The sequence below is a fragment of the Armigeres subalbatus genome, chromosome 3 (assembly GCF_024139115.2).
Source record: "Armigeres subalbatus isolate Guangzhou_Male chromosome 3, GZ_Asu_2, whole genome shotgun sequence".
Classification (NCBI taxonomy): Eukaryota; Metazoa; Arthropoda; class Insecta; order Diptera; family Culicidae; genus Armigeres; species Armigeres subalbatus.
This window is the reverse complement of record NC_085141.1, coordinates 178,739,292-178,760,455: the sequence shown is the minus strand read 5'-3', so window position 1 is coordinate 178,760,455 and position 21,164 is coordinate 178,739,292. Positions and strand designations below refer to the sequence as shown.

At 38.9% G+C, this 21,164-nt stretch overlaps 1 protein-coding gene across 13 annotated transcripts in view; it reads right to left on the bottom strand.

The window, feature by feature from the left end:
* Positions 1 to 21,164, bottom strand: part of LOC134224785 (amyloid-beta-like protein) — a 278,948-nt gene that overhangs the window by 175,575 nt on the left and 82,209 nt on the right. The window lies entirely within an intron of this gene.

Genomic DNA, 21,164 nt, shown 5'->3' with positions numbered 1-21,164 from the left:
TCAAATTTCATATTAAAGTACTAATGTTTGTTTTATTTTAGATATTTAGAAACCCTCATAACTATATGGACATCAAAATTCCACAAGCTGACAATTTGATCGCAAAGTCGATGATGAACATGGTGATTTAGTTTTGCCGGTGTAATAGCAGACGTAGCAATATTAAGGATCGGGAGGTACTTCGAATAGCACAAAGACGCCAAGTTATGCCATTTCAAGAATGTCCATGCCCTCGAATATCGATTCACTGTGAACGAAATGTTTCGATTAATTCTTTCTGTATACGAAATTTAGACCTCCGTCTCAAGCAAAGGAAATTGTTTGTTCCATCTTTGTCTGTATTGACATCTTCATTTTTGATTCCAGGGCAAAAGAAGTATACTCCAGTAAACAGTACAGAACATCTGCTTGACCGCACTGAGCCTCATTCGCATATCAGCATACAATTTTATCAGACACTCTCTTGTCAACAGGGGAAGTGGCTTAATTTTGTGTGGTGGAGTTGTATTGTACATACAAAAGGGAATCAATGCTACCCCTATACTCAAATCAACATTTAACCCAGAGATTCCAGTTTCGAGTTCCTTGCCATCCAAGTGACGATCAACAACCTTAATATCGGCGTGGCAACCATTTACAATCCTATATGCTCGAATCCTCACGAGAATGTTATGTAAAGATGCTTCTTGATCTTCTTGATTTTTGGTTCGACAAGCTATTTGTGGTCTTAGATTTCAACATTAACGCCGCCTCCACTTCCTTGCCAACAGCGAACCACAGAGCATGACATCGCATAAACACTACATAAACAGGTTGAAGTTTGTACTACCAACGAGCCCCTCACGCATAACCGACAATACAATGACTACCATCGTTCTTCTGATCACAAACTCTCCTGACTGTATATTCACGTTGAAGAGCAGCACAGCGAACTAGTGCAAACTCTTTTACAGACCACGAGGTAGTGTTCTCGCTTATTAATACGTAAATCTACTCTATGAACTATCCTTGTCAGGATATTGTGCTATCGACCGGCGCAAGCCGATTTCTCAACGAACATCGAGCAGGTAGTTTCTCTGATGGAAATGGCGCTTTACCAACGGAACCCAAACTGATTTAGAGTAAACAACCAAGGCAAATTCACTTATTTTTGGTGTCGATAATTGTGTTTACAGGTGGGTCAGATGAGGAAGAATGAAAGGACATAATAGTTTAATGAAAGAAAATGGGATCTCATCTGTTCCAGTAGCATTCGTCTAAATCTCGTATCTTTTGGACTTCTTCGCTGGTCGTATGACGAAAATTGAGTTCCGTCACACCATGAATATCTGCTGAGCGTGGAGAAACAGCGGTTGGCAATGTGGGTCTGTCCAAACGTTTAGTTATCAACATGGGTTCTTTCGGGGAGTGAGCTCTTCTTAACATTGTTTTGTATCCCCTCTGTCTTCATATTACTCCACAGTTTCTTCGCAGGCAGATTGTGGTCGCATAGCATTTTTGGCAGCACACACCTTTTTGAGCCACGTCTTTTGTTGATGAGAAGAGAGTGTCTGCTAACATTGTATCTTGTATGTCCAGGAATCAAAACGGAGATGTTCTTACGGACAAAGACGAACAATTTTCTTTAGCTTGAGACAAAAGGATAGATTTCGTATTAAGAATTAATCGATAATATTTCGTTCACAGTGAATCGATATTCGAGGACAGGGACATTCATACACCTAAATGACTTCGAATTGGCGGATGATGTTGCACTCCTCGCGCAACGGCGCTCTGATATGCAGAGTAAGCTCAACGACCTTGCCGAGCACTCCTCTTCGGCAGGTTTAGTCATCAACGTCAACAAAACCAAATCGTTGGATGTAAACACGGTGACTCCTTCCAGTTTCACAGTAGCCGGGCAACCAGTGGAGAATGTTGAAAGCTTCCAATATCTTGGTAGCCAAATGGCATCAGACGGCGGTACCAAGATCGACATAGGCACACGGATAAAGAAAGCAAGGGCTGCCTTTGTGAGTTTAAGAAATATCTGGAAAAACAGGCAGATAAGTGAACGCACCAAAATACGAATTTTCAACTCTAACGTTAAATCTGTGCTGTTATATGCTAGCGAAACATGGTGTGTATCAGTGGAGAACACTCAACGGCTGCAGGTGTTCATTAACAGATGCCTGCGGTATATAATTCGGGCCTGGTGGCCTCAAAACTGGATCTCAAACAACGAGCTCCATCGTCGTTGTCACCAGAGGCCGATAGCAATAGAAATTCGGGATCGGAAGTGGGGCTGGGTCGGCCACACTCTACGTAGGGGCGGAAACGATATCTGCAAACAAGCATTAGACTGGAACCCAGCGGGACATCGCAGCAGAGGCAGACCCAGAGGCTCATGGCGGCGAAGCCTCAATAAAGAAATAAAAGAAGTCGACCGAAATCTAACCTGGCAACAGGTTAAAGCGATAGCCGGGCAACGCTCAGGATGGAGATCTTTGAAGTCGGCCCTTTGCACCACCGGAGGTGTACAGGATCCATAAGTAAGTAAGTAAAGGACATTCTTGAGATGGCATAACTTGGCGTCTTTGTACTATTCGAAGTACCTCCTGATCCTTAATATTGTTACGTCTACTATTGCACCGGTAAAAGTAAACTATCATGATAAGAAAATTATTTTGAGCTTTTTAGTGGAATGTTTTCACCTGTCATAAGACGAGTTTGAACAATCCCATTGAATTCCACCACTTCATTGTATCTTGACAGATACGTATTTCGACCTCAACAGTAAGGCCGTCTTCAGTGTCTTGTACTTGACTCGACTAGTCGACTAAATCGAGTCAAGTACAAGACACTGAAGACGGCCTTACTGTTGAGGTCGAAATACGTATCTGTCAAGATACAATCAAGTGGTGGAATTCAATGGGATTGTTCAAACTCGTCTTATGACAGGTAAACTATCATGTTCATCAGCGACTTTGGGATCAGATTCTCAGCTTGCGGAAAAAACACATTTTGATGTTCATTTCGTAAAGTATTAATAATAATAATTAATAATTATATTAATAATTATATCTATGGTATTTGCTCTCATAAATAGTGATTAGGGTATCTTAAATAAACCAAACATTAGTATTTGAATATGAAATAATGGGAATTGTTCGAAAAAAAATCCATTATCAATTTTCTTGTTAATGATCAACAAACAACACATTGGCTGTTATTGGTTACGGAAAATATATATAGTTTGCTTGGATACAAATTTCAGTTCAGTGTCGGGAAGCAGTTAGTGTCAAAATGTTTATAGCATCCGCCATTATGGCGAGCGTGGAAAGCTGGATATGGATTCGCATTATGCGTTTTTATTACAATGTACTTTGTGTTTGTCACCTATATGGATTCGCATTATGCGTTTTTCACAGTGTACAGTGTACAGTGTCTTTGACGTTCGGCTTCGGCTACTCTTGTTTATTCTCAACTTGAGCCAATAAGGATGGGGTTTTGAATATGTTTTATTTACTTAGCGACCGCATGCGTACGGCAATCAAACTCATCAAATGCCTTAGCCAAGCAAGCCTTTGGCACAGCAGAGTGTGATTGATTCGCACTCTATACAAATTCACCCAGCCCGTTGTTGGGGGCATAGAGTGTGGTGCTCTCGATTAATAAACAATGTGCACTTGCTTGACTGTCGATATACAACAGTAAAGCACATGTGAAGATTGGACAAATCAAGCATCCGAAAGATATTCCATTTGCAAAAAAGAGCTAACCGCGGTGGAGGTTACTCGGATTCTGATGGCTTTTTCACAAACGTGACCTTCAAGTGGTCTTGTTGTGTAGGGGTTATCACGCTTATCTAGAGAGTAGGAGGTTGAGGGTTCGAGTCCCTCCAAGACACGGGGATTCTTTTTCGCAAATTTCATATCAATTTGTCCATTTCGAAACATGTGTTGTGCAATGGTTTTCGTACGGCCGAGCTGCCGAAAATCAGTAGGGGAAACTGGACACACATAATCCCCATTTTTATTTCGGATGTTTCTCGATGTAAAATGCTTATATTTATATGATTTAAGATGGACTTGATGTACAATTTAATTAGTTATTCAAAACATCATCGGAAGAAATTATTTGTTCGTGAAAGTTATCAAAAATCGATTTTACTAAAAGATAGAAAATTTAGCATTTTCAAACCTTGCGGGAGACTTGATCCCCATATCGAGGGGAAATGATCCCTTTATAAGCTGAACATATTTAGGTTCTTTCAAGTCTGATAAAAGACCAAATTGGTTTGTTTTCAAATCCTAACAACTATTTATAGTTTAACGTAAAAACAGTATGGCAAAAATTAATAATATTGTTGGTGTTAAGTAAGGCAAGTATTTTGGTTCTCCAATAGAGTAACAGTGACAATCTCCAACATAGTTGACATGCTGATGATTATTTATGCAATCAATCCACGCCACTGGCACTGAAAGGCAGGGGTCGTACTACGACAACAATGATGTTTCCAAGAGAATCTCTCTGTGTGGCTGATACAGTCATGATACCAAAACTGGTTGATCGATACATAAATATTAAATATATCTTTTTTGTTTTTAAATCTACTTATACTGTTTATAATTTTAAAAATTAGCCGCGCTTAAAAACCTTTCCCGCACTTAAAAACATATCCCAGTGTGCCTATTTCGGAATAAACCAAAAATGTCTTTGATGCATCGCGGTCGCCAGCCTACTACCAATACCACGATCATGATCCTACCAGGCTGGTGATTCCATAAATCAATGTGGTACTGTCACTCATGCTTGAAGCATTGTATTTACGTGTATATTATTAATACATGAATGCGATTTCTTTTAAAATACTGAATAGCGATAGGATTAACCTATTGTTAAAACGTTTTAAAGGAAGACAAACAGGAAGACTTGCGATAAAATACGATGAAAATAGTATTTCTAAATAAACTTAACCCATTTATAAAAGAAAGTACTATTGAATAATAGATCTAACAGTACTGATTTTACACAATCAATTGGCAAATTCAAAATACGCGTGTGCTTGAATAATAAAATTGTAGGAAGTACCTAAATAAATCTTTTTGCCTTTCTCGTATACTAAGTATACGGTAAAGGCTATATGATCGCTCCAAAAACAAACTTTTTATAGAAGGCCCGGAGACCCATAGTGTTATATACCAATCGACTCAGTTCGACGAATCGAGGTGATGGCTGTGTGTGTGTCTGTGTGTGTATGTGTGTGTGTGTCTGTGAGTGCGCAAAACTACTCAACAAATGTCACTCCTTTTTCGAGCACTTATCCTCAACCGATTTGCTCGCAACAAGTTGCATTCGACGCAGAATCCTGTCCCATTGTTTCCTATTTGAAATTGGCCAGATCGAACTATGGGATCGAAAGTTATGGCCAAAATACAAATACATTTGAAAAAATCGTGTAAAAATGTCACTCATTTTTCGGGCACTCATCCTCAACCGATTTGCTCGCAACAAGTTGCATTCGACGCAGAATCCTGTCTCATTGTTTCCTATTTGAAATTGGCCAGATCGGACTATGGGATCGAAAGTTATGGTCAAAACACAAATTCATACAAAAAAATCGCGTAAAAAACGTCACTCATTTACGGACACTTATTCTCAACCGATTTGCTCGCAACAAGTTGCATTCGACGCAGAATCCTGTCCCATTATTTTCTATTTGAAATTGGCCAGAACGGACTATGGGATCGAGAGTTATGGCCAAAATACAAATTCATACGAAAATATTGCGTAAGAAATGTCACTCATTTTTCAGGCACTTATTCTCAACCGATTTGCTCGCAACAAATTGCATTCGACGCATTCCTTTCCCATTATTTCCTATCGAAAATTGGACAGGTCGGACTATGGGATCGGAAGTTATGACCAAAATACCTTTTTTCATAAAAATCACAAAAAATGTCACCTATTTTTCGGACACCTAACCTTGATCGATTCACACGCAACAAGTTGCATTCGATGCAGAATCCTGTCCCATTGTTTCCTATTGAAAATTGGCTAGATCGGACTATGGGATCGGAAGTTATGGCCGAAACACCATTTTAGCCTTTTTATACGAAAAGGCTGTATGTTCGCTCCAAAAACCAAACTTTTACAGAAGGCCTGGAGACCCATAGTGTTATATACCAATCGATTCAGCTCGACGAACTGAGATGATGTCTCTGTCTCATATTGTAGATCAAGCTGAAAACCGAACCGAGGTCCCGCGAAATCGCATTTCCGGATGTTGCAACTGCATCGCGAGTAGTGCGCAACTGTGCCATAGTCGGGCACCACTCGCGATGCAGTTGCGACATCCGGAAATGGGACAAAATATGATTTTCGGTTTTCAACTGGATCTACAATATCTTTGCCATAAATAATCTGATTTTCATAGAACGGACAAAGAAATTTGTCTTTTTACTCCTAGCCACTAGCTCATCTTTTTCAAGCACACACATTTTACGAAGGTCGAGAAAGGCACCATCACCGCTAGGTGGATTAATCTGGGTTTTTAACTTTTAATAACGGAAACGAATCATAACAGATCAATAAGTTGCATGTAATATGTACAATAATATACAAATGCAATGGAATACAACAAACGCCTTAATGTAGGCAATTACGGGATCAAGTGTGTCCATACTGTGGGGGATCAAGTGTATCCATGTTGAGTTTATTTATCCACTCAATTTGAAATGAGCAATAATCAATTTAATGAGCTTATTCAATTCTGCAATAATAAAACTGCGTCCAGTAAAAATTTGACACGTTTTGGTTGGATATATTCAAAGTTATTAAACTTTCTACCTTTGCAGAAAAAAAGAATTGAGAACGCTAAAATATTAAAACCTTTCTAAAACCCATATACATAAAGGAACTAACATCAAATGTAACTCAGATTCAATTATTTGTTTAACGGATCTTTTTACACAAATCAGTGGTATAAACATTTTATTAGGTTTCGAGAAAACAGGGGGGGATCATGTGTCCCCGGGGATCACGTGTGTCCAGTTTCCCCTACTACAATAAGTTTTTCTTCTTCTTCAATGGCTCTTGACCGGTTTTTCAACTTAGTATACTATTAGCACTTCCTCAGTTATTAATTGAAAGCATTTCTATGGCCGCCATTGCATGAGTTAGTATCTTGTGTGGCACGTATAATGGATACACTATGCCCAGGGTGTCGAGAAAGTTTCCAATCCGTAAACATCCTAGACCGGACCGAGAATCGAACTCGCCATCTCTGGATTGGCAATCCTTCGCCTTTGCTAACAAGACTACTGGAGACTGCATTAAGTTGCCATCTGTCAATATTTTGGCTTAAGAAGTGAAAATTATTGAATAATAATAAAAAAGAAATAGTTTCCAAATATTGAACTGAATGGAATTTAATTCACCCCGCCACACCCTACTATCTTTAAATCATCAATCTCAGAGGAGGAATAAAACAAAGCACATACAAATTCAAAATACGCACTAGACGAAGATCTCTGTCGAAAGAACAAAAGAAAACTCATTAGGAATGCTACCTCAAACTACTGATTGGAAAACTCCATCGGCACTGGCAGCGAGACGCATTTGTCTTTTAGCACTGGAAATAATGGCGCAAAACGAAATCTACATTTTCCACACTGATTTCATCATCAAATCAAACAAAAGTGGTGCTTGCGGCGGCGCGGCAGTATGACGAGATGAGACAGGGAAATGATGAAAAAAGAAAAGTATGTATCTTGGAACGAAATCTCTGGAGTGCCTCGGGAGGATTCTTTCACTTGGGATTCGCCTTTCGAGATTGTCGCTGCTTTATTTTTTTCTTTCTCTAGGCAGCCAGAAGGTGGGGATGGTAGAGCACTTCTCGAGGAGACAAGTTTCAAGTTGTTCTCAAGATGTTCGAAAAAAGTGAAGCGACAAACCGAAGAAGACGATCCCCCTTCCGACTATTTACCTACTAAATCTTTTTTCGTTGGCATTTATTCTACTGTTCAGTTGCCATGCTCACCAGCCGTGACTAGATTGGAATGTGTGTCCCTGCTTCTGGGTTAGTCCCAGTTCTCACTCAAGGGACCGTAGACATTATTCTCACAGATCGTTGAGCACCGCACGAACCTGCAATGTATATCGAACTGTCGATTGAGTTTTTTAGTGCGTTGAGATAGAATTAAGCACGAAGCAGGTGCGAGTAAGATGTCTTAGTATTTTTTAGCGTTTCGAAATTAGATATTCGTTATTCAATTACATGGACGTTAAACGATATTCTTCTTCTGATTAATTGCAACATTGGAAATAATCCTACACTTTTACACAAATTGTAGAAAAGCCTGATAACATCTATGACGATTTTCAAATCTTCTTCTTCTTCTTCTTATTGGCATTACATCCCCACAATGGGACAGAGCCGCCTCGCAGCTTAGTGTTCATTAAGCACTTCCATAGTTATTAACTGCGAGGTTTCTAAGCCAGTTTACCTTTTTTGCATTCGTATATTATGAGGCTAACACGATGATACTTTAATGCCCAGGGAAATCGAGACAATTTCCAATCCGAAAATTGCCTAGACCGGCACCGGGAATCGAACCCAGCCACCCTCAGCATGGTCTTGCTTTGTAGCTGCGCATCTTACCGCACGGCTAAGGAGGGCCCCGATTTTCAAATAATGAATGGCAAATACCGTTTTTACTCAAATCCCGATCAGGTTCATATTCCAAACACTCGTTACATGAAGATTTATCTGAAACATTTCGTTATCTTATATACATAAAAATGCATTTCTATCTGTCTGAACCTTATAGAATCGAAAACTATTGAACCTATCGGCGTGATAATTTTGTATGCATGTGTTTTTGGGTCCGGGTAAGGATCCTAAGATGGTTGGAGACTCCTCCCAGCTCATACAAATAAAACACAAATTTCTGCATCGAGAACTAATCAAGCAAATGGAACAGAATTTGGCATGTGGACCCTTCCCCGCTCTAGAAGGGGGGGGGGGGGGCCTCTCCTACAAATAAAACGCACATTTATACATAACTCGGGAACTAATCAAGCAAATGGACTCCAATGTGGGATGAAAAAATAAGTTTTGAAGTTTGGTTAGCAAAATGAAATTGAATTCATACGTCCTGGCTACTTTTTGCGGCAGTTTCAAATTTGAATCTGTAAAATGACCACAGTATCTTCCCGAAGGGGTATGGCAGGAGAGCAAGGATCGAAATTATAGGCGGAGATTTTATGCGGCTCACCAATTGCAATAAGCGAGAGAGAAGTTTTTTGACAGTCAAGATTAAGGTGGTACATGGAGGAGGCGAATACCCGAATAAAAAATACAGTAGAATAACAATACATTTTTTTGCAACACTACTATTAACCCTTTTGTTACCGACAGGGTACCCGGGTACCTTTTTCGTTTTCAAGTGAAATTTTTTTAGGGTTCTAAACATCGCAGAAAATTGAAACTCCGTGACATCTTCAAACTCGGCAAAATTAAGGTTTGGGTGGTACGAAAATGAAAATCCAGTAAGGGGGGGCTTGGGGAGGGGCTTCTGAATATTTTTACCCCGTAACGTACCGACAGGGTACCCGGGTACCCACGTTTTGGTATGACCATAACTTCGTCAGTTTTCAACCGATTTGGACGATTCCATTTGCTATGGATTAAGAAATTCATCCTCTATCCGATCCATGTCACAAAGGACCGATCCGGATTACCTGGTCACCGGAGTTCCGGATTTGCTAGACCATGTCTCAAAAATGGAGAAGTTGATCTTATAGAATCCAAATGATGATTTCTTGTATCCTGAGTTACCAGTTTCGCAGAAAATTCGAGGGTTATGACTTCCCAACGTATTAGGACCACGTGGTCATATGGACTCGGAACGGACATCCCGGAATAGGTTCCCGTGGGCCCTATAGTGGCCGCAAATTCATTCCTGGCAATATGGGTATCAAAATTCTTGAAATTGTTTCGGAAACATGTTAATGATATAGTTGAAACCATAGGATGGATATGAACCGGAACGGTCATTCTGGAACAGGTTCCCGGAGGGCCCGTAGTGGCCAAAAACTCATTTAGAATAAACCCTAGCAATATGGGTATCAAAATTCTTGGAATTGTTCCGGAAACATATTTTCCATGTAGTTGAAACCATAGGATGGATATGAACCGAAATGGTCATTCTGGAACAGGTTCCCGGAGGGCCCGTAGGGGCCAAAAATTCATTTAGAATAAACCCTAGCAATATGGGTATCAAATTTCTTGGAATTGTTTCGGAAACATGTTATTCATATAGTTGAAACCATAGGATGGATATGAACCGGAACGGTCATTCTGGAACAGGTTCCCGGAGGGCCCGTAGGGGCCAAAAACTCGTTTAGAATAAACCCTGGAAATATGGGTATCAAAATTCTTGAAATTGTTTCGGAAACATGTTAATGATATAGTTGAAACCATAGGATGGATATGAACCGGAACGGTCATTCTGGAACAGGTTCCCGGAGGGCCCGTAGGGGCCAAAAACTCATTTAGAATAAACCCTAGCAATATGGGTATCAAAATTCTTGGAATTGTTCCGGAAACATGTTATTCATATAGTTGAAACCATAGGATGGATATGAACCGGAACGGTCATTCTGGAACAGGCTCCCGGAGGGCCCGTAGAGGCCAAAAACTCATTTAGAATAAACCCTAGCAATATGGGTATCAAAATTCTTGGAATTGTTCCGGAAACATGTTTTCCATGTAGTTGAGACCATAGGATGGATATCAACCGGAATGGTCATTCTGGAACAGGTTCCCGGAGGGCCTACAGTGACCATAAATTCATTTGGGAGAATCCCTGGCAATATGGGTATCAAAATTCTTGGAATTGTTTCGGAAACATGTTTTTCATGTAGTTGAGACCATAGGATGGATATCAACAGGAACGGTCATTCTGGAACAAGTTGCCGAAAGGCCAGTAGTGGCCAAAAACTCATTTAGAATAAACACTGGCAATTTTTTTTTATTCCTCTCTTTATTTGGTAGGCACTCTGTGTTACTTAACCGCTACTGTGCCGAGATCTACTGTGACATTCTGCTGCCAGAATCCACACAGAATCTATTTTTAGATTTTCCATTATCATTATTGTTGTCGTTGCTTGTCCATCTCATCGTGAGTCCATTGTGTCCGTTTGTCCATGTCGTCTATCCAATGATCGTTGCATTGTTCGGTTGCCATTTATCCGGGTAACGTTGGAGGAATGCCTCCGAGAAGAACAAGTTGTCAGTCGCCATCAAGCAGCAGTGACGGTAAGGCGTGCACCCCAGAACGCCACCGTATGGGCTGCGGATCCGGCGACTGACGAGGGTTTGGTGGAGGGGCTGGGAATCGAACCCATGACCATTCGCTTGTAAGGCGAACGTATAGCCAACTATGCTACGGGACCCCCTTCTAAACACTGGCAATATTAGTATCAAAATTCTTGGAATTTTTCCGGAAACATGTTTTTCGTGTAGTTGAGACCATAGGATAGATATCAACCGGAATTGTAATTCTTGTACAGTTTCCCGGAGGCCTAAAGCAACCATAAATTCATTTAAAATAAACCCTGGCAATATGGGTATGAAAACTCTTGGAATTGTTTCGGAAATATGTTATCCATAAAGTTGAAACCATAGGATGGATATCAACCAGAATAGTCATCCTAGAACAAGTTGCCGAAAGGCCTTCAGTGGCCACAAACTCATTTAGAAGACACCCTGGCATCAAAATTCTTGGAATATTTTCGGAAACATGTTTTCCAAGAAGATGGGACTGATGTTGGGTCATTAGGCTGAATGGATGTTAGGCCGAATGGTTATTGAGTCGAATGAGAAGTGAGGAGTGAATAGTAAGAAGTGAGAAGTGGAAAGTTAAAAGGGAAATGAGAGAAATGACAAGAGAGAAGAGAGAAGTGAAAAGTTACACAGTGTTGACCCGATTTTGTCACTCCCCGATTTTATCTACCTCCGTCACGTTTTTGATCCATTTTGTCACCACATTATTCAGCAAACACCAATGATACTTACAGCGCCTGTGGTTCATTATAAATAATTTCTGAGTACCTGTCAAGAATTTTTAAGTCTTTTTGACAAGAAATAACGGAAAAAGAAGATAGCAAGTGTTTCTTCTAAATGAGGGTCCCCTCAGAAAACTGTTTGAGAATGACCGGTCCATTGTCAAACCATCTTATGGCCTAATAACCCAAAAGATACTGCTTCCGAGACATTTTCATGAATTTTGATACCCATCCATTGTCAAACCATCCTATGTATGGTCCAATTACTTACCGTATCATGCTTCCGATACAATGTCATGAATTTTGATACCCACATTGCCAGGATTTCTTCAGAATGAGTTTGTGGCCACTTTAGGCCCCACGGGAACCTGTTCCAGGATGACCGGTCCGTTGTCAAACCATCCTATGGTCCAATTACTTATCGGATCATGCTTCCGATACAATTTCATGAATTTTGATACCCATATTGCCAGGGTTTCTTCAAAATGAGTTTGTGGCCACTTTAGGCCCCACGGGAACTTGTTCCAGGATGACCGGTCCGTTGTCAAACCATCCAATGGTCCAATTACTTATCAGATCATGCTTCTGAAACAATTTCATGAATTTTGATACCCATATTGCCAGGGTTTCTTCAAAATGAGTTTGTGGCCACTTTAGGCCCCACGGGAACCTGTTCCAGGATGACCGGTCCGTTGTCAAACCATCCTATGGTCCAATTACTTATCAGATCATACTTCCTAAACAACTTCATGAATTTTGATACCCATATTGCCAGGGTTTCTTCAGAATAAGTTTGTGGCCACTTTAGGCCCCACGGGAACCTGTTTCAGGATGACCGGTCCGTTGTCAAACCATCCAATGGTCCAATCACTTATCGGATCATGCTTCCGATACAATTTCATGAATTTTAATACCCATATTGCCAGGGTTTCTTAAAAATGAGTTTGTGGCCACTTTAGGCCATCCAATGGTCCAATTACTTATCAGATCATGCTTCTGAAACAATTTCATGAATTTTGATACCCATATTGCCAGGGTTTCTTCAAAATGAGTTAGTGGCCACTTTAGGCCCCACGGGAACCTGTTCCAGGATGACCGGTCCGTTGTCAAACCATCCTATGGTCCAATTACTTATCAGATCATACTTCCTAAACAACTTCATGAATTTTGATACCCATATTGCCAGGGTTTCTTCAGAATAAGTTTGTGGCCACTTTAGGCCCGACGGGAACCTGTTTCCGGAATAACCGTTCCGGGATTTAATCATAAGATGGTCCTGTAACGTAGTTAAGTTATATTCATTAAATTTCCAACGAAGTTTATTAGTCATGACGCAAGAAATCTTCATTTGGTTGAATATATATCTTCAATTTACACATACTTTGGGACTTGGCCCAGTTAATCCGGAATTCCGGTTACCAGGTAATCCGAATCGGTTCTCTGTAACATGTATCGAATAGCGGGTAAGTTCCTGCATCCGTAGCAACCAAAATCGTCAAAATCGGTGAAAAACTGACAATGTTATGATCATTTTAAGTCCGTGGGTACCCGGGTACCCTGTCGGTAACGTAAGGGTGTTTTTTTTTGTCGGTAACAAAAGGGTTAATAACATTAAATTGGCAATAAATTATATTGTAAATGAAACCAAAGAAATACATTAGAATGCATTGTTATGAACCATTTACTCAAATGTAAATGAAGTTTTCGCAATAGAATGTACGGGTTGTTAAGTACCGTAACTATACAAAATCTGAGATTTTTCCATACATTTTTTCGTCACACAATAGAGTGTATGGTTAAAATATTGTTGAAATATCTGAACAAAACTGTTCAAAATACAATTGATTATATTGTATTTGTATAGTAAAACAATACGATTTTTGATTTCTCAGTAGTGATCACTTTAGTAGTAGCGTTACTGTTCAACAAAGCAATTTAAAAGGAAAAAATGCATATTTGGCGCTATGAGGCAAATATTGTTATATAGTTTATATGCAATGTAAAGAAACGTTTCAAAAGTTATCATTGTATGATTCTTAGGTACGAATGGAGTGTTCAATGGGTGTTCAATGCAGCTATTCCAACTCAAAAGTAAGACCGGTATCCAGTGGACCATGCAGACCTTCAAGATACGAACTCAAGAATAGTTTGAAGCAGCATTGATGTTTTGATAAATTTTTGACATGAGTGAAATATGTTTATAGATTTTTTTACATTGGTGAAATTGTGTTCCATGGGGCTATGCCAACCTTAAACATAAAGGTAAAGACCATACAGAAGAGGTTCCCAAACTGTGGGTCGCGACCCCCAGGGGGGTCGTGGTCTGTTCAGTGGTGGGTCGCGAAAGACAAATCATAATTCACATTATTGTTACTATTTTGTCTCACAAATCTATTCCATATTTTGAATTAGGATCTAAGTAATGATTTGATGATTAAAGAACAACAAACCTGACGAGGTCAACGGACTTTTTTTGTTATACGATATTTGGGCAAGTAGAAAAAAGTCCTATACAATCTAAATCTAAACCCCGAACCCAATCCAAAACCAATCCTAATCCAATTCGAATCCAATCTAAATAAAATCTAAATCTTTTTAAAATCCAATCCAAATCTACTTCAAATCCAATCCAAATCCAATCCTAATCAAACCGAAATCCAATTCAAATCCAATCTGAATAAATTTCAAATCCAATCCAACTTCAATTCAAATCTTATCCAAATCTAAACCACATCCAATCTAAAATATTGACGAAATTTGTGACAATACATGGAGTATGAAGCAATTTATTATGATTTGTCCAATCTAACGCGAACTCCTTTTTATCTAATTTTGCAAAGTGAATGCATTTGGTACCTGGTGGGTCGCAAGCAATATGGGATTCTGCTAGGTGGGTCGCATGTCTAAAAGTTTGGGAACCTCTGCCATACAGAACTTCAAGATCTTAGCACAAGAATAGTTCAGAGAGCAGTTGAGGTCCTGATGGGAATATTGTGACATGTTCATAATATAGAATTGATGTCTCTTGGAGCTATTCAGCTTTGTTGACCTTACTGGCTTTCAAGACATGAACTCAAGAATAGTTAAGAGCAGCGGTTCTCAACCTTCTTCTTGAGTGGTACCCCTTCCGGCTTATGCATCGCTGGAGGTAGCCCCCATACCTTTAAAGAGTGAAATATTTGTAGTTCAGTATTTTTCTACAACTAACCTTATTCAATAAAAGGTTATAGTGGTGAATGTTACACTCTAAAATATTTATCCAACTTGTTACACGGAAAATAAAAAAATAACTCTGAAAATTAAAAAAAATGCGACAGCATTGGATAGGAATTTTCAAACTCTCAAATATGTTGAAAAATCAAAAAAGATTTATAGATTCAAGAAACTATTTGATTGGATAAAAAACTTGAAAAACGGCGATAAGGCGTAACACGAGGACCTTCACCGACGTTTATTGCCTCAAATCGTTATACGTTTCGCTTGTTCGAAGTATTTTGGAATATGGTGTTACTATCTGGGCCCCGTATCATGCCGTGCAAATCGCTCGTCTGGAACGAGTCTAGAAGGTTTTCATACGATATGCACTTCGGTACCTTCCGTGGCGAACACGTGAGTTTCTTCCACCGTACCAACAACGATGTGCCTTGATTAATTTACCAACGCTACAACAGCGACGTGAGTTTCTCCAACGTTTGCTGATTTTTGACCTGCTCCAAGGCAATATCGACTGTTCTGAACTCTTGGGAAAGCTTCGGTTCAACGCTCCAGAAAGGGTAACCAGGCGATTTGATTTCTTTCGTCGTGCAGCGCATCGGACTCTTTATGGACAAAATAATCCGCTAGATGTGTGTTGTCACCGTTTTAATGATGTGTAGCTCTTGTTTGATTTTACTATGTCGAAAAATGTGTTCAGATCTAAGATTAATATTTAAGGTTCCAGTCTGTGTGATTTTTTTTATATTTTCGAAGACTCAAACAAATAAATAAACATAATTCTAAAAAATCAAATTGTGAAAGTTGTAATTCCCAAACCGTGTTCAGATCGATTTTAGATAGCAAAATAGGGATTTTAAGCTAAAATAAAAATTGGGTTGTAGAGGGTTATTCTTCTTTTTCACTCACAAAAATTTTACTCATTTTCACTCAATTAACATCTTGTTTACAGAAAAGAAGTAAAAAACCAATAATTAATCCACCTAGCGGTGATGTTGTCTCTCTCGTGCGCTTAAAACAGGTTAAAAAGCATACAAAAAAGTCTAAAATATCACTAATACGTGGGCAGTTCCGAAATATTCTCCAACTCTTCAAAGATTTTTGATTAGATAAAATCATGATGTAATGTTAATGTAATGCGTCGTTGATAAGGAGCTCTAGAGTTTTCGGAAACCTTAAAACAAAAGAAACAATGAAAGAAATACTCACAGAATAGTAAACAGAAAATAAGCACCAGCTCGTACATTTCGTAGTTGCTACTTCGTAATTAAACAGAACACAATCGTAAACGTACAGGGAACCAATTGATGGACCATGGGAGTTGCTTTCCAACTTCAATGTGCTCAGTCCGAGAGCTCTGAACTTTTCAATGGTCAATCACGGTGCCGGCCACGTCCTTACGGTCATCGGGGATGGGGAGGAAATGATGATGCAGTCACTATCACACTGCAAGCCGAGTATACCTCTGCACTTGGCATGATCTCATGCGGAATTTAATTGGAATTTGGGAGTATTAAGTTCTATGGCATACGTTCGTCTTGGTATTATGACATACCCAATATGGTTATTAATTGACAATGTTCTGAAAACTCCGATGTGAATATGTACAATATGTCCTCCGTCGGCTTTCGCAACGTAGCGGCTACTGAATGAGCCCGAAATTCCCAGTTCGGACGTATAAGAAAAAGTAAGGGAAAGGAACAGACCTGGGATTGGAACCACGACCTCCTGCGTATGAAGCAGAATTGGTATACGAGTAGATGAAAATAGCTCAATAATATCAAATCTTGAAAAGATAGCAAAATGAGATGCGGAGATGATTGATATAAGAGATAAAAGATCATACGACAATATCAATATTTTGCGCTAAAATATCATGAGGAGATCAAGTTATGCTGTTTGCAATAAGTGATCAATGGCACATGGTCCATTAGTTTGTTCTTTTCCATAGCATATCTTGATATTTGAAAGATATTTCGGTGCAAATTTTTGATATTGTTGCCTGTTCTTTTATCTCTTAAATCAATCAAGTCCGTATCATGTTTTGTTATTCTGTTCATGGGTTCTACCCGGTAGCCATATGACTAGACCTGTGCGCCGATTGAAATTTTATTGGCGGCGACGTGATATACCATTTTCTGTCAGCGGGGCGGCATGAGTAGACGTGAGCTAATTTCATGCATTAAAATTTCTGCGGATTTCTTTGGAAGCTTGCAGGAATTCATCCGGAAGTTCCTCCAGGAATTCCTCTGGAAGTTCCTCCGGAATTCTTCTGGAAGGTCCTCCTCGAATTCCTCCGAAAGTTGCTCCATGAGTTTTCCGGAAGTTCCTCCAGGAATTCAACGAAAGCTGCTCCAGGAATTCCTCCGGAAGTTCTCCAGGAATTCCGCCGGAAGTTTGGACAGAAATATTGTGAAAGTTCATCCCGAAATTCCTCCGAAAGTTCCTCTAGGAATTCCTCGGGAGGTCCTTCAGGAATTCTTCGGGATGTTCCTCAGGAGGTTCAACATTTTTTCTTAAAGTTGTTCATATATTTTTCTGAAAGTTCATCAAGGAATTCCTCCGAAAGTTCCTCCAGGCACTCCTCCGAAATTTCGGAAATCCTTCGGAAGTTTGTTAAAAAAAATCTTAAAGTTCATCGCGAAATTCTTAAAAAACTTACTCCAGGTATTTCTCCCGAAGTTCCTCCAGGAATTCTTTGGGAAGTTCCTCCGGAAGTTTGTATAGAATTTTTTTTGAAAAACATTTTTCTGAAAATTCATCCCGAAAGTTTCTCCTGGAATTCCTCCGGAAGGTCCTTCTCCGAAAGTTCATCCAGGAATTCATCCGGAAGTTTCTCCAGTAATTTTTCCGTAAGTTCCTCCAAGGTTTCTGTGGAAGTTCCACCTGAAATTTTCCGGAAGTCCCTCCTGGAATGCTTCCGGCAGTTGGTTAAAAAATTTTTCTGAAAGTTCATTCCGAAATTCCTCCGTCCAGGAATTGCTCCGGAGTTTCTTCCGGGAAATCTTTCAAAAGTTCCGCCAAGGATTCCACAAGGAGCCAGAACCAGAAATTCACATTATCCTTTTAAAATTCCCAGAAAATTCCTCTATGCTCACCTCCAATCCAGCTCCCGCGGATTGTGTCGGAAATTAATCCAAGTATGTAAAAGTAAAAGTAAAAGAGTTCCTTCAGAAATTGCTACAAAAATTCTTCTAAAAATTTCTCTAAATCCTCTCCGGAAAATCCTCTGAGAAATTCCGGATTTTTTCTAGAAATTATTTAAGTACATAATCCCGATAATTCCCACGAGAGCTTCTCCAGAAACAATTGAATTCATTTGGCAGTCTCACTAAGTAGCATTTTCTGCTGCGTCATCCGACCAAAACCAAAATGTCAAATAAAAAAAACGTATTTGAAGCTTATTAAAGTTTATTAAGATAAAATGAACAGAATGAAAAAATAAAACAGTTTTCACTCCAGACATTTTTTAGCAAATAATCGAGTATGATTGCATACCCACCTCAATGCTAAGCGAATTAATAAAAAAGAACGTGTCTGACGAAAAAAAAAACAGGAGATCGAAGTGAACGTATGTCTGAAAAAAAAAACAGGAGATCGAAGTGAACGTATGTCTGAGTCCCAAGTAAACGTATGTTTTCCCTTATCGCTATAGCACCTTGTTCGGTATGTGCATAAAGAGTCGTGTATGGACCTAGAGATGTCGTAAAATCCCGATTAATCGATTAGTTACTAATCGATTACTCTTGATTCTTGTCGATTATTGAATCGATTAATCATTGTATAGTAATCGATTCAAAATTAATCGATTATCACAACGATGAATCGATTAATCGAAATAATCAATTAATTTTCGACATCCTTATGATGTCGTAAAATTCTGATTAATCGATTAGTAACTAATCGATTACTCACGATTCCTCTCGATTATTGAATCGATCAATCGTTGGGTAATAATCGATTCAATATTAATCGATTATCACAACGATGAATCGATTAATCGAAGTAATCGATTAATTTGCGACATCTCTATATGGACCAGGGATGCCAGATTTGAAGACATTTGAATCTCTGTGAAGACATTTTGAAGACTTTTCAAAATATTTGAAGACTTATCTGCTTATTTGAAGAAACATGAAGACAATCAATAAGCCAGCGAATATAAAATACAATTTCATTATTTACTCATAAATTCTGCTACTTCTATATGCAAATTATGTAAACATTTCAAAAGTTATAATAGTCTTTGTCTCGGGCTTCAAATCTTAAAAACATTAAAAATCTAATAAAAATACATTCACAATAAAAATCTAATAAAAATACTTTCACACTAGCCGATTGATAGCTGCAACGCATTTTAGACTTCATACGCACTTAAAAACTCCCGATAGCAGAGCAGCATTCGTTTGAATTTTCTTTAGCGGTGGCAGCGTTTTTGACGTGTCTTCAAAAAGGTATTTCGATCATTATATCGAAACGTAATCACCGATCTGATTTACGGCAAAAATAGACTGAATTCTTCTATGACTTGTTTTAATCTTTTTTTTTCTAAATTCCTTCTGAATTCATCTGATCTTTTCGGCATTTCCATGTGACATTCCTCTGAATATCCGTCGGGAAACACTTTTCCGTGGATTTTAAAAAAAAAATTCAATAAAAATTTAAAAGAGGTAAGGAGAATTTCCGAAGAAAATTATGAGAAATTTTTCTAAATTCAAGGGAATTGAAATTGTAAATTCAGTATAGGTTATCGTAGAAATCAATAATTTTCGTTAAGAAAAACTAAAGTAAATCCTCATAAATTTAAACGGGAAGTTCTTCCTAAGTTTCACAAGTTCTTCTGAACTCTCACAATATTTTTAAAACCTACACCAGTTAATCTTTCACGTCAAACAAGAACGTAAATGTCGAGGAAGCATTTTCTATTTATTTTTAAATTTCAAATTAAACAATGTTCCTTTCGATTTCTGAATCGGAAAAAAATTCTGCCGCGTTCAGGATGATTAGCTTCATTGTTCCTCGAAAGAAGATTGGAAATCGATTCATTTTAGGACCCAATTCCTCTATGAATTTCTCCAAAAAATCGTTCTTCTATTCTTTCTGGAATTCCTTCTGTAGTTCCTCCAGGAATTTATCCGAAAGTTTCAGGGATTTCTCCGAAAAATCCTCCAGGAATTCCTTTGTAGTTTCCTCTAGGAGCTCCTCCGTAAGATTGTCCAGAAATTCCTGCGAATATCCTGTACATCCAAGAATTCCTTCGGAAAATCCTCCAGAACTCCTTCGGTAGTTTTTTCAAGAAATTCATCCGAAATTTCCCCAGGAATTCATGCGGAAGCTCCTGGAAGTTTCTCCAGGAATTCCTTTGGAAGATTCTCCAAGAATGAACCCCGACCACATATCGCAGCTACCTTCGATTACATGCGTATGTTTTCATGGCATTTAATAAATTTCGAAATGCTCAACCCAACTCCGAATAAATCAGCTAAAAACTAATTTAAAGTTTATTTAATCATAGTAGGATTTTACGTGGAATTGTTTATTGGCATGTTAAATTCCTTTCCTGCAAATCTGGGCTCAATCAGGCTCTTCCATCCAATTTCCTGTACGGAATAGTAACAGAGGTGTATTTTCCCATATATTTCGGCTAATATCCCCATATTAACTTCAAATCAATTGCGCCAGCTTATGCAATAACCGATCAGGCTGAAATTTTCAGAGAATGATTTTCTTATCTAAATGCAAAATCCTGGGGGGTGCCCCGTAGAATCTGACGACTTTTTGTATCCTGGGCCAGTCTATTATACAGTAATACCTCAAGAAGCTTCTCCAAAAAATCATCCAGAACTACCTCCAAGAATTCTTCCGGAAGTTTCTTCAGGAATACCACCGGAAATTCT